Below are 12,495 nucleotides of genomic sequence, written 5' to 3'. Positions count from 1 at the left end.
TGCAGGGAGGTCATACAGGCACGTGGAGGCCACACACACTACTGAGCCTCATTTTGACTTGTTTTAAGGACATTACATTAAAGTTGGATCAGCCTGTAGTGTGGTTTTCCACTTTAATTTTGAGGGTGACTCCAAATTTCCATTATTTCCATTGATAATTTTTGTGTGATTTTGTTGTCAGCATATTCAACTATGTAAAGAAAAAAGTATTTTAATAAGATGATTTCATTCATTCAGATCTAGGATGTGTTATTTTAGTGTTCCCTTAATTTTTTTGAGCAGTGTATGTTGGATTCACATCTCCAACTAAACCACAAGTTAAAGAATAGGATTAAGCCAGTGGCTCAGATTTAACTATACAAGCATTAGATACAGCTGCTTTAAATGTTGATATTTGGTTGCGTTGTGAACAGAACACGATTCAATATGACTTTTGTAACACTGTAAATAGCCTAAAGTTAAGGCTATCTTACAAACTAACGTAACAGTATTTATTCAACCTTAAAATGAGTAACACATCCATGGCCACAGGTTACTGTAACTATAAATATCTTCTTATGTAGCCTAATCATAGAAAGCGTACATGCTCAAGATAGCATGCAAAGGTCGCGGGTCTGTGGAGATCTTCACAGTTACTATAATAATCTGTACAGAATCTTGAACAGCATTAATGTACTTTTAATGTAATCTCAACTGCAATCCAGGTCATTTGGTTGTGCTATTAGATGAAACAGTGATAACACATTAACTCGTTTTATAAATACAAAATATCTGTCATTATATTCCCATTTGAACTTTGTTACGCTTTTAGATGGTTGAAAGCATAGTGATAACCCATTGGGAATTCAACAAACTTCTGGCTATCTTTTTGAGTGGGTGAATAATGGTTGAAATCTCATTGATCAACTTCTCTACCAATTATTACCCAAATTTCCACATTGAAATGACAGTGTGCCCAGTGGGGTGTATTAGGCACCAGAAACATGAACTCAAATCATACATGCAGATACTGTAGCTTCTATGACCTAGAGTAGAAAGGCAGTAGATGGGCAACAAAGTATGTATTATTGTTCTAAACAAATAACACAATAACGTATTTATGTGAGAACTGGGAATGCTTTTGAGGAAAATATCCACAAGCCTCAAGTATTCTTCTTTAGACAGGTCGTCTCTGTTGTCTGGTCAGACAAAACCAGACAAAAGTCGATGTTTCATCCTCAAGAAAACAGTTTGAAATGCTAAGTGTCTCTAAATAATTGAAAAATAATAATATGCAGAGTGTTTTCCCAGCCAACATTTCCATGTGGGGCTCATTTGGGTTAATGACAGGCTGTTTCACGGGCCCCATGGGGGAAACCCACCAGTGACCCACTAAGTCCTCAGCATCCATGTTGGCCATAATGTTAACCCAACTGGGTACCTGCTAAGATAGCCAATTAGAGCTCTTGCCCAGTTGAAACTAATTTCAAACCCAGGTGGGGCCCACCTGGACATCTCAATGTGGTGAACATATGGTGCATTGATGACCAACAAGAGAAGACAAACACACCCAGATCTAGGGGAAGAAGGAATGTCGTTCTGGCTCTGGGGTTCCGAAAACGTTCCACACGTGCAAAGAAATCTGTGTGTCGAGTCCAATTGGGGCATCTCCCCCCACTGTGCAAAGCAATTATAAAATCTGTCATTAATAATAACCCTAATTTAAGAAATGTAGCCCAGAAAAATAAAAAAAGAGAAACCACCACTGATGATCAATGGAGGATTAGTAATAAAGGTCTCAGTAGCAGTTGGGAGGAACCAACCCTTCCACAACCATAAATGGTAAACTGCCATAAAGTAGGCTGTGATTCAGTCATTAATAATAACCCTAATTTAAAAATGTAGCCCAGAAAAGGAGAAAAAGGAGTCAAACCAATGGCAGATCAGTAAAAAGTGTCTCAGTAGCAGTTTGAACCAACCCTTCTACCTCCATAGCTGGCAAATTGCCATTAACAAGAGTATGGAAGGTCAAGTCCACTGGCTGTTATTCTACAATGTCTTCCTGCAAGCCCAAACTTCAAACGCAGGCCTAGAACAATGAGCATTCTGACTGGGCTTCCTGTTTCCTCCGGGGCTTGTGAAGTTCACAACACCAACAGCGAATGAAAGCCCCTCAGTGATGGAAGCACCAATCAGGGTCAGAATATGATTTTTGGCAATATCCCTTGCAGAGAAAATCTGTCCAAACACTGAGCAACAAAGTTATAATATATATAATATGCCATTTAGCAGACGCTTTTATCCAAAGCGACTTAGTCATGTGTGCATACATTTTTACATATGGGTGGTCCCGGGGATCGAACCCACTACCCTGGCGTTACAAGCGCCATGCTCTACCAATTGAGCAATTGAGCTACAAAGACAGAATTTCTTATAAAAAACGCCACCATCAATTTGATTTCACTAATTTTACAATATCTCTAGGATAGAAATCCTAGGCCTTGGCTACATATAATCCTACAATTTCTCCCAGGTTCTAAAAGTTTCAAAGTTCACAAGCTCTTTCAAACCATGGCCTTAAATGCATACTGGGTTCTGTGAATGCCTATCATCTTACATTGGCATATTTCCCCCATTCTCGATTTTCAATTTGTGTTTAAGCTCATTACCACTGTGTACCTTCTGCTGCTAATCCCTAAAACAAACCGAGAGGGAAATCCCAAATCCTTGTCCCAAAGAACTCCCTCCGCCTGGAATAGATTAGTGGAGAACACCGGCGTATCCGAACCGGACTGCAGCAACACAAAGCAGGGATCAAAAGCTTACTACTGAGACAGAGCCCAGTAGGCTACTGCCAGATCTCAGATTGCTATTGAAAGGTGGAGGAAATGTGTAGACTGCAAGGGCCCTCCTGAGAAGGGCTGAGAAGCTTTCTTTTTCTAATTTTCAACGTATTAGGCCTAACGTCCCACAATACACTGCAGCAATATTAAATAAATAGAGACTGTTGCCTGATTCATTGGTGGCCCTGGCCTACAGAATGTGTACTACAGTGAATAATTTAACTTATATGTATGGCATGGTGGTTAAAGAAACGTAAACTCTATTGCAGCAAAAAAATGAGTGAGAAGATTGCGTTCAGAGATATGAGCTTCACAGAAGTTGCTCAATGACAGAAGTTGCTCACGTTCCATTTGTACAGGGCTGCAGGCAGTCAGGCAGCAGACGCGGTGCAGTCTAGAGGAATTTGTCCCACATTTCCTGTCTCTCTTTTTTTGGAGGAGCTGCACACAGCGTTTTGATGTGGCACGTTGCAGTCTACCAACATCAATATAAAAGTCTACTGACCACAGTCTTGCGGGGAACCACATGAGTCTGGCGTCACTTGGGGCTATAGCAGCTCATGCATATGAAAGGGAAATAACAGTCACATCTGCACTATTCACTAATGTAAAAAGGAGGCGGCAAACTGTGGTTTGTATGCTTCACAAAAAAGGTATAAAGAAGGCTATGCATGTAAAGACCTGATGATGAATACAAAACAACTGTTGTACTACATTGCCTTGTAGCTCTAAAACATCTCCCGAGACAGTGTACAGTACTACTCCATGCCAGTGGCGCACAACAGAAAAATATGTTTTCGTACACTACAGGCGGACCTTGGAAGTCCAAGCATGTTCTTTAGCCTGGTGACATTTACCTATGCTAAACAGGCTGGTAAAACACGAGGAACTCCAATCCAGCCAGTATGACCAGAGGCAGGTTTTGACGATTACATTCTGAGAGGATCGGAGAATTCAACATGCCATGCTAACACAGCCCAACATATCACAGCTTCAAACTGCATAAGACAATATACATTCTGGTACATTCCTGCATCTTTTATATTGATGTTGGTATATTGATTTTATATTTTTCTTTGTACTTTGAAGGGCTGTAGGAATTCACTCATGAGTGAGGCAGCAACAAAAACTAAACATATCAATGAAAAGGTATTTCATACATTATTTTTTTGTTAACAAAATAAACAAATCTTATCAAACACAAAATGTACTTCATCTATTCTCGCTGCTTAATTCTCACAGATTGCGTTGTACAGTCAGAAAACAAACACTGAAGGTAACCAATAACAAATAAGGAAATAAGGAGTTGAAAATAAAAAAGTGAACATAATGCCAAGAGTGTGCAAAGCTGTCATCAAGGCAAAGGGTGGCTATTTGAAGAATCTCAAATATAAAATATTTGTTGAACAATTTTTTGGTTACTACATGATTCCATACGTGTTATGTCTTAACTATTATTCTATAATGTAGAAAATGGTAAAAATAAAGAAAAACACTTGAATGAGTAGGGCTTCTAAAACGTTTGACCTGTAGTGTATGTATGTATGTATGTATCACAATTCCAGTGGGTCAGAAGTTTACATACACTAAGTTGACAGTGCCTTTAAACAGCTTGGAAAATTCCAGAAAACGATGTCATGGCTTTAGAAGCTTCTGATAGGCTAATTGACATCATTTTAGTCAATTGGAGGTGTACCTGTGGATGTATTTCAAGGCCTACCTTCAAACTCAGTGCCTATTTGCTTGACATCATGGGAAAATCAAAAGAAATCAGCCAAGACTTCAGAAAAAATATTGTAGACCTCCACAAGTCTGTTTCATCCTTGGGAGCAATTTCCAAATGCCTGAAGGTACCACGTTCATCTGTACAAACAATAGTACGCAAGTATAAACACCATGGGACCACGCAGCCGTCATACCGCTCAGGAAGGAGACGCGTTCTGTCTCCTAGAGATGAACGTACTTTGGTGCGAAAAGTGCAAATCAATCCCAGAACAACAGCAACGGACCTTGTGAAGATGCTGGAGGAAACAGGTACAAAAGTATCTATATCCACAGTAAAACAAGTCCTATATCGACATAACCTGAAAGGCCACTCAGCAAGGAAGAAGCCACTGCTCCAAAACCGCCATAAAAAAGCCAGACTACGGTTTGCAACTGTACATGGGGACAAAGATCGTACTTTTTGGGAGAAATGTCCTCTGGTCTGATGAAACAAAAATAGAACTGTTTGCCCATAATGACCATCGTTATGTTTGGAGGAAAAAGGGGCTGGCTTGCAAGCCGAATAATTATTATTCTGACATTTCACATTCTTAAAAAAAAGTGGTGATACTAACTGACCTAAGACAGATAATTTTTACTAGGATTAAATGTCAGGAATTGTGAAAAACTGAGTTGAAATGTATTTGGCTAAGGTGTATGTAAACTTCCGACTTCAACTGTATGTATATGTATGTATATATACAGTACCTGTCAAAAGTTTGGACACACCTACTTATTCAAGGGTTTTTCTTTATTTTTACATTGTAGAATAATAGTGAAGACATCAAAACTATGAAATAACACATATGGAATAATGTAGTAACCAAAATAGTGTTAAACAAATCAAAATATATTATATATTTGAGATCCTTCAAATAGCCACCATTTGCCTTGATGACTTTGCACACTCTTGGCATTCTCTCAACTAGCTTCACCTGGAATGCTTATCCAACAGTCTTGAAGGAGTTCCCACATATGCTGAGCACTTGTTGGCTGCTTTTCCTTCACTCTGCGGTCCGACTCATCCCAAACCATCTCAATTGGGTTGAGGTCGGGGGATTCTGGAGGCCAGGTCATCTGATGCAGCACTCCATCACTCTCCTTCTTGGTAAAATTGCCCTTACACAGCCTGGAGGTGTGTTGGGTCATTGTCCTGTTGAAAAACCAATGATAGTCGCACTAAGCCCAAACCAGATGGGATGGCGTATTGCTGCAGAATGCTGTGGTAGCCATGCTGGTTAAGTGCGCCTTGAATGTGTCACCAGCAAAGCACCCCCACACCATAACACCTCCTCCTCCATGCTTTACGGTGGGAAATACACATGCGGAGATCATCCGTTCACCTACACCGCGTCTCAAAAAGAGACGGCGGTTTGAACCAAAAACCTCAAATAATGTCCATTGCTCGTGTTTCTTGGCCCAAGCAGGTCTCTTCTTATTATTGGTGTCCTTTAGTAGTGGTTTCGACTATGAAGGTCTGATTCACACAGTCCCCTCTGAACAGTTGATGTTGAGATGTGTCTGTTACTTGAACTCTGTGAAGCATTTATTTGGGCTGCAATTTCTGAGGCTGGTAACTCTAATGAACTTAGCTAACTCTGGGTCTTCCATTCCTTTGGCAGCCCTCATGAGAGCCAGTTTCATCATAGTTCTTGATGGTATTTGCCACTTCACTTGAAGAAACTTTAAAAGTTCTTGAAATGTTCCGTATTGACTGACCTTCATGTCTTAAAGTAATGATGGACTGTCGTTTCTCTTTGCTTATTTGAGCTGTTCTTGCCATATTATGGACATTGTCTTTTACCAAATAGGGCTATATTCTGTATATACAACTGATTGGCTCAAATGCATTAAGACGGAAATAAATTCCACAAATTAACTTTTAAGAAGGCACACCTTTTAATTTAAATGCATTCCAGGTGACTACCTCATGAAGCTGGTTGAGAGAATGCCAATAGTGTGCAAAGCTGTCATCAAGGCAAAGGGTGGCTACTTTGAAGAATCTCAAATATAAAATATATTTTGATTTGTTTAACACTTTGTTGGTTACTACATGATTCCATATGTGTTATTTCATGGTTTTGATGTCTTCTCTCTTTTTCTACAATGTAGAAAATAGTAGAAATAAAGGTGTCCAAACTTTTAACTGGTACTGTATATATAATCTCCATTAGACACAATATTGCAAAAGAGGCATAGAGTATTTTAAAATGGCACTAGCTTCTACATAAATCGGAGAACGCAAACATTCCTGTTACCTTGCCCTGCATGGATTTCTCAACGGTATTGGGTGCTGCCCTCTGGTGGTTACAGAGAATGGCCACAGCTCTGTTGGCTCGGTTATAGGACAGAAGACTCATGTCAGCTGAGGAGGAAAACATGCATATCTTTCATTAGTGTACTCTTACTATAAATCTGCATGTTTCAGAGATTCATATAGTTATGACACAGAGAGCACATTTGAGTAAAAAAGAACGCAAATGCCATGTTCAAAGTAAGACCAACGAGGGTCACGTATGTCACAGAGAAGAGCTGAGAATTCTTGTCAACTATTGTAAACTAGATCTTCAAAAACCTGCACTGAGTGTACTGATGTTGGTATAGAAAGTGGACTAACCAGAGGTGAGCTTGTTGAGCTGCTCTTGCAGAGTGGTGGAAGCGTTGAAGGTTCTTGGCTGTCAATCCCAGCATGGACTGGTTCAAATGCTTGTTCAAGTAGGTGGTCTAAGAACAAACAACAATCAAGTTTAACCGTATCTGCTGAGATAGATAAGCATACTGTGTGAACCACATAGCTAGTCGTTCTTTGGTTACACTCATTTTCCAGCATTTGCTAAGCATGACATAAACATGAAATAACCAGGTACACTGGGTCTTCAACTTACGTTTATTCTATCAAACACGTCATCGTCAGGCTCCTTGTTTTCCATGAATATCTTCAGGTTCTTGAAAACCTGTGTACAAGTCAATATGGCTGTGTACATTAGATGGATGTTTAAGCCCTGCTTAACAACACATACTACAGAGGAATGGCGATAGAACAGTTGCTAGACAGTGCTGCTCACCCTGCCCTACACAGGCACCTCGTTATAGTAGCGGATGGAGTCTTTGCCCAGGAAGTCAAACTCCACCATGAACTCCTGGCCTCCCTTCTGCTGGTGGAGGGTGATGTGTCCCACTCTCAGAGAGCAGCAACCCACCGAGTTCGCCGTCTCATTCTCCTCCTTCTCACTCCCTGCTCGCAGGGCCAGCTACATGCACACAAAGACACACACACGTTGGTGAGGGAGATGTACACTGTACATGTGCGTACATATGAGTGTTCTACAATATGTGTTTAAGGTTAAGTGAACAGGCTTGATCTTTGTTAACCACACTGAGGATAGTTGTGAGGTCTGTACCTTGTCTATTAAGTAGAGTGCCACTCCTCTCTGTCTGGTCTTCATCTCCCTGTCCTCCACCCAGGTCACTGTCTTCATGCTGCACCTTCCTCCACTTGTCGCCCTTAGGGGCCACTGGTATCTTAGCGCCTCTGGAAAAGCAACCAAAACACTTTATTTCAAGCTTATTGCCTTTACACCACTAATTCACTTTTGGGAGCAGCATAAACTTATAGGGAGATTGTTTGTTCTGTATGCTCTACTGGCCCCCTCACTTGCTGCATGTTGATGGTGATGTCTTCCGGCTGGATGCTCACTTTCAGCGTGTCCATTTTGGGGTGTTCTCCCCGCCCGCGGAAAAGCCCTGGGGGCTCCACCTAGAAGTTACCAATCTTCTCCCTGTGGCCATCCAGCACACAAAAGCCACACACCTCTGTTATTATTATTATTATTATTATTATTATTATTCTCCTTCAGAACCTGATAAAGAGGGAAAAACTAAGGTTTCCACAATGGTTGCAATGTTATTGCTCCCCCTAAAAATATATTTCAAATCTTAATATTTAGTTTGTTTCTGTTCTTTTGTCATGCTTTCTTCTTCTCCAGAAATTATTTGTTGATGTGCGAGAAATCACACTGACAGCTTCTTCCTCTGCTCCCTCTCCTCCTGTCATTTCCTGTTTAATCAGTCTCTGGCTGGTTTTTTAGATTTAAATCAGTGGTACTAACCGCTCTCCTGTCTGTAAATAAGTTATCTTGGAAGGCACTCTTTGTTGTGTACTCATGGTCCAGCATCTTGGCGTAAAACGAGGCTACTTCCTCAGCAGCCAAACTTAGTTTTATAGCAAATCAGACCTAACACGAGACAGGAAAACTATGAGGATTAGTGAGTAACACATCCTCTGTGTGTGTGTGTATATACGGTGGTAACTCACCATTATAAAAGAAAGATATTGGGTAACGGTTCTTATTCTGGTGGGAAGAGTGGACCATTGTGCTCCAACGTTGTCCATGTCTTCCCATTGTTGGAATGACCTACCTCCCACCTGACAAGCATATCACTATTTCGTTACAGCACAGAAAGCCATCAAATGTTTATGCAGGTTTAAAAGCCAATGCAAGTGATAGATACAATAAAGATAAAATACAACACCTCTAGCTGCCAGGCCAAATCTAGCTAAAGTAGCTTGCTACCTAATGTTACCCCTTTACATTGACAATGTGTGGCTAGTTAGCTAGCTAGAATTATTCTTCCGGAATGGCATTATCCTGGCTTTCTGCACTGTTTTGACAAAGACACTTACACTAATTTATATGTGGTTTTGGATTAGCTATTAGCCAGCTAGCCCAACCGGCCGGCAGTTGGTGCTATTATTCGTTTGTCATAACGGAAAATGAATAATAGCGCCATCTGCGGCCAGTTGGGATATATTAGCCAGCTAGCTAACGTTTACTCACCTGGATTTGACCTCATTGTTAATCTTTACAGAAATCGGTAAAATCGTAATGAGTAAAGAACGGAACAGCTTCTATTAAATGTATTCGACTGATAGATCAATTTGGCAAAAACATTACAGTATTAGTTCATTCCAGATTAGCAAGAATGAATGATATTCACAAACACCAAGGACATTCATAACATCACACGTGTGTGCAACTATTAATACTGTCCCCCTAGAAACAAACAATGTTGTTAATCATTCCGGCTACATTGAGTGTAATATCATTATGCCAACGACTATAACAGGGGGGAAACAGTTCTAAAAACACATTTAAAAAAATAACTCCCAGAGAATATCAAAAGACAATTCAGACAAATATGATACTTGACCAGTAAATGAAATATAGAGTAAATAATTGTGCAATTACCATTTATATTTACTGTGCTCTTGTTTTGTTACGCTCTTGCATTTCAGATTTTTCCCATCCTCTTCACCATCCTTTTTATTTTTCTTCTTTTATATTCCTCTTTTCCTTCGGTCTCCTTCCTTCGGTCTTTTTTTCTCCCTCTCATTTTTGGCATTTTCCTTTTTCACATCAGATTTTTTTTATTGTCATCTGTAGGTATACCATTTTACAGTTGCTTTCGGAACTACGGAGAAAATAAAATAAGAGAGACTTTTGGAATGACTTTCAAATGCAAACTATACTGAACAAAAATATAAACGCAACATGCAACAATTTCAAAGATTTTATTGAGCTACAGTTCATATAAGGAAATCAGTCAATTGAAATATATTCATTAGGTCCTAATCTATGGATTTCACATCACTGGGAATACAGAACATCATCTGTTGTTCACAGAAAAAAAAGGTAGGGGTATGGGTCAGAAGACCAGTCAGTATCTGGTTTGACCACCATTTGCCTCTTGCAGCGCGACATCTCCTTCGCATAGAGTTGATCAGGCTGTTGATTGTGGCGTGTGGAATGTTGTCCCACTCCTCCTCAATGGCTGTACGAAGTTGCTGGATATTTTCAGGAACTGGAACATGCTGTCATACACGTCGATCCAGAGCATACCAAATATGCTCAATGGGTGACATGTCTGGTGAGTATGCAGGCCATGGAAGAACTGGGACATTTTCAGCTTTGTTTCAGAACATTTAATTATCTGGAAACAGCTCTGGTGGATATTCCTGCAGTCAGCATGACAATTGCACGCACCCTCAAAACTTGAGACTGTGGCATTGTGTTGTGTGACAAAACTGCACATTTTAGAGTGGCCTTTTGTCCCCAGCACAAGGTGCACCTGTGTAATGATCATGCTGTTTAATCAGCATCTTGATTTGCCACACCTGTCAAGTGGATGGATTATCTTGGCAAATGATAAATGCTCACTAACAGGGATGTAAAAAAAAAAAATGGTGCACAACATTTGAGATAAATAAGCTTTTTGTGCAAATGGAAAATTTCTGGGATCTTTTATTTCAGCTCATGAAACATGGGACCCACACTTTACATGTTGCGTTTATATTTTTGTTCAGTATTTAGTGGACAGCAACAAATGCTTTTAAAAAGAGCTCCATGTCTATTTCTATGGAAACAAGCACTGTTCATGACACAAACTGTTCACACCCCTCTTCTTGGTGGAGAGACATTTTTGCAAGTTTAAAACTTATTTCCTTCAGTTCTAAACATTTTGCCATGTCTAATGTGTATTCATGTGATATGAGTGACTCAAACATTACAACAAAATCTACGGGCTAAAAAACTTTAGCTGACATGGGCAAACTGATCTGGACATTTCTGACAAGTTACAAATCGCTCTCTAAGGTATGCAATGACTGACATAACAAGAGGAAAACTGATGATGCACTACCCAATTTCAAAATTGCACCTTGTGCATTCTACTATTACAACTTTCAAGAGTAAGTTGAAAGCCGGACTGAGTTCCTTCAAAAAATAAAAAATAATTGGGAACCACTGCACTAGAGTATAGCAACACCCATACACAGAGTATGAATAATTTTTAATGTGGAACTTGACAATTAATGCTGTTCACCTGTTAGTTTACAAACTTATTTTTGCTCAACTTCTCCTCGTCCGTCCCGTGGTGTCTCTTTTTGCTACTTCTAGATTTGCGCTACATTGACATAACAATGGGTGAGAAATGACACAAGGCAAGCAAAACATCAACAATCACAAAATATTCAAGCTAAAACATTTCCTGTATCCCTTTTCTCCCATCTGATTCCTTGTCCTTGGCAGAGATATTGTTGTTTAAGTCAATGTCACTGCCAATAAAGAAAACCTCATCATCACCAACATACTGTATCTTACTCTCTGTTTACATTGAAGTTAAACTTTACTTTTGGTGTGAATCATTTCAGCATTAGAAGAAAAACATACTTCTTTCCAGAAGGTGGTGATGCATCCTGTGAGAGAAAGACAGAGAAACCTCATGAATAAACATTATCTACAATTTTCTGCTAATACAGGGATATGCAATAATTGGGCCTGTGTATATCATGCCTACACTGTTGGTCTCCACATCTACATGGCCGCTCCCCAAGGCAGCTTTTAAATTCCCCCGAACTGATAAAGGAAAGACGGAAGAAGTCTCACACTCACAAATAAACCCACAAATGCATTGTTAAAACAAGATAAAATCAGATGATTGCTAAGCTGGAAGCATTGCCTAATTGAGGCAATTTATATAAGGTGACCATTGACTTACATAATGAAACAGAACACATTGGACAATTATACTACACCCTTCATTGTGAATGAAGACATGTAAATTGGAGATTGTAATTAAGGTTGCTTTCACATAAACCCTGTATGTAAATGTTTCTGAATAGACTCATCTGTCCATGCTCACCTTGTGATCTTCGGCTCCTGCAGAGGTTTACAAGGGTATTAAGAACTGGAGTGATTCGCCTATAAAATCAAATAACCATCAGATGTGTGTGTGTGTGTGTGTGTATGCATAAGTGAAGTGACTGGTCCATGTTACCTTGTGCTTCCCCTCCGTTTCCTCTTGCTTGTCCTTTTTCCCCATTCTTACTCCTCTTCCTGCGTTGGACCAT

At 39.8% G+C, this 12,495-nt stretch overlaps 1 pseudogene across 1 annotated transcript in view; it reads right to left on the bottom strand.

Moving 5' to 3' along the window:
* The window catches only part of LOC311099974 (DNA topoisomerase I, mitochondrial-like), a 21,761-nt pseudogene extending 9,266 nt beyond the window's left edge, over positions 1 to 12,495 (bottom strand). Inside the window, exons 1-12 of the transcript XR_014615208.1 lie at positions 12,423 to 12,495; positions 12,288 to 12,304; positions 9,425 to 9,495; positions 8,889 to 9,012; positions 8,696 to 8,807; positions 8,535 to 8,643; positions 8,242 to 8,446; positions 7,988 to 8,118; positions 7,652 to 7,837; positions 7,472 to 7,540; positions 7,204 to 7,310; positions 6,845 to 6,951 (exon numbers count right to left, since the gene is read on the bottom strand). The product of XR_014615208.1 is annotated as a DNA topoisomerase I, mitochondrial-like (transcript). The remainder of the gene's footprint in view (positions 1 to 6,844; positions 6,952 to 7,203; positions 7,311 to 7,471; positions 7,541 to 7,651; positions 7,838 to 7,987; positions 8,119 to 8,241; positions 8,447 to 8,534; positions 8,644 to 8,695; positions 8,808 to 8,888; positions 9,013 to 9,424; positions 9,496 to 12,287; positions 12,305 to 12,422) is intronic.

Source organism: Coregonus lavaretus (assembly GCF_964263955.1).
Source record: "Coregonus lavaretus genome assembly, chromosome: 2".
In the NCBI taxonomy this organism is placed as follows: Eukaryota; Metazoa; Chordata; class Actinopteri; order Salmoniformes; family Salmonidae; genus Coregonus; species Coregonus lavaretus.
Note: the sequence above shows the minus strand (reverse complement) of the source record. Positions and strands in the feature narration are given on the sequence as shown.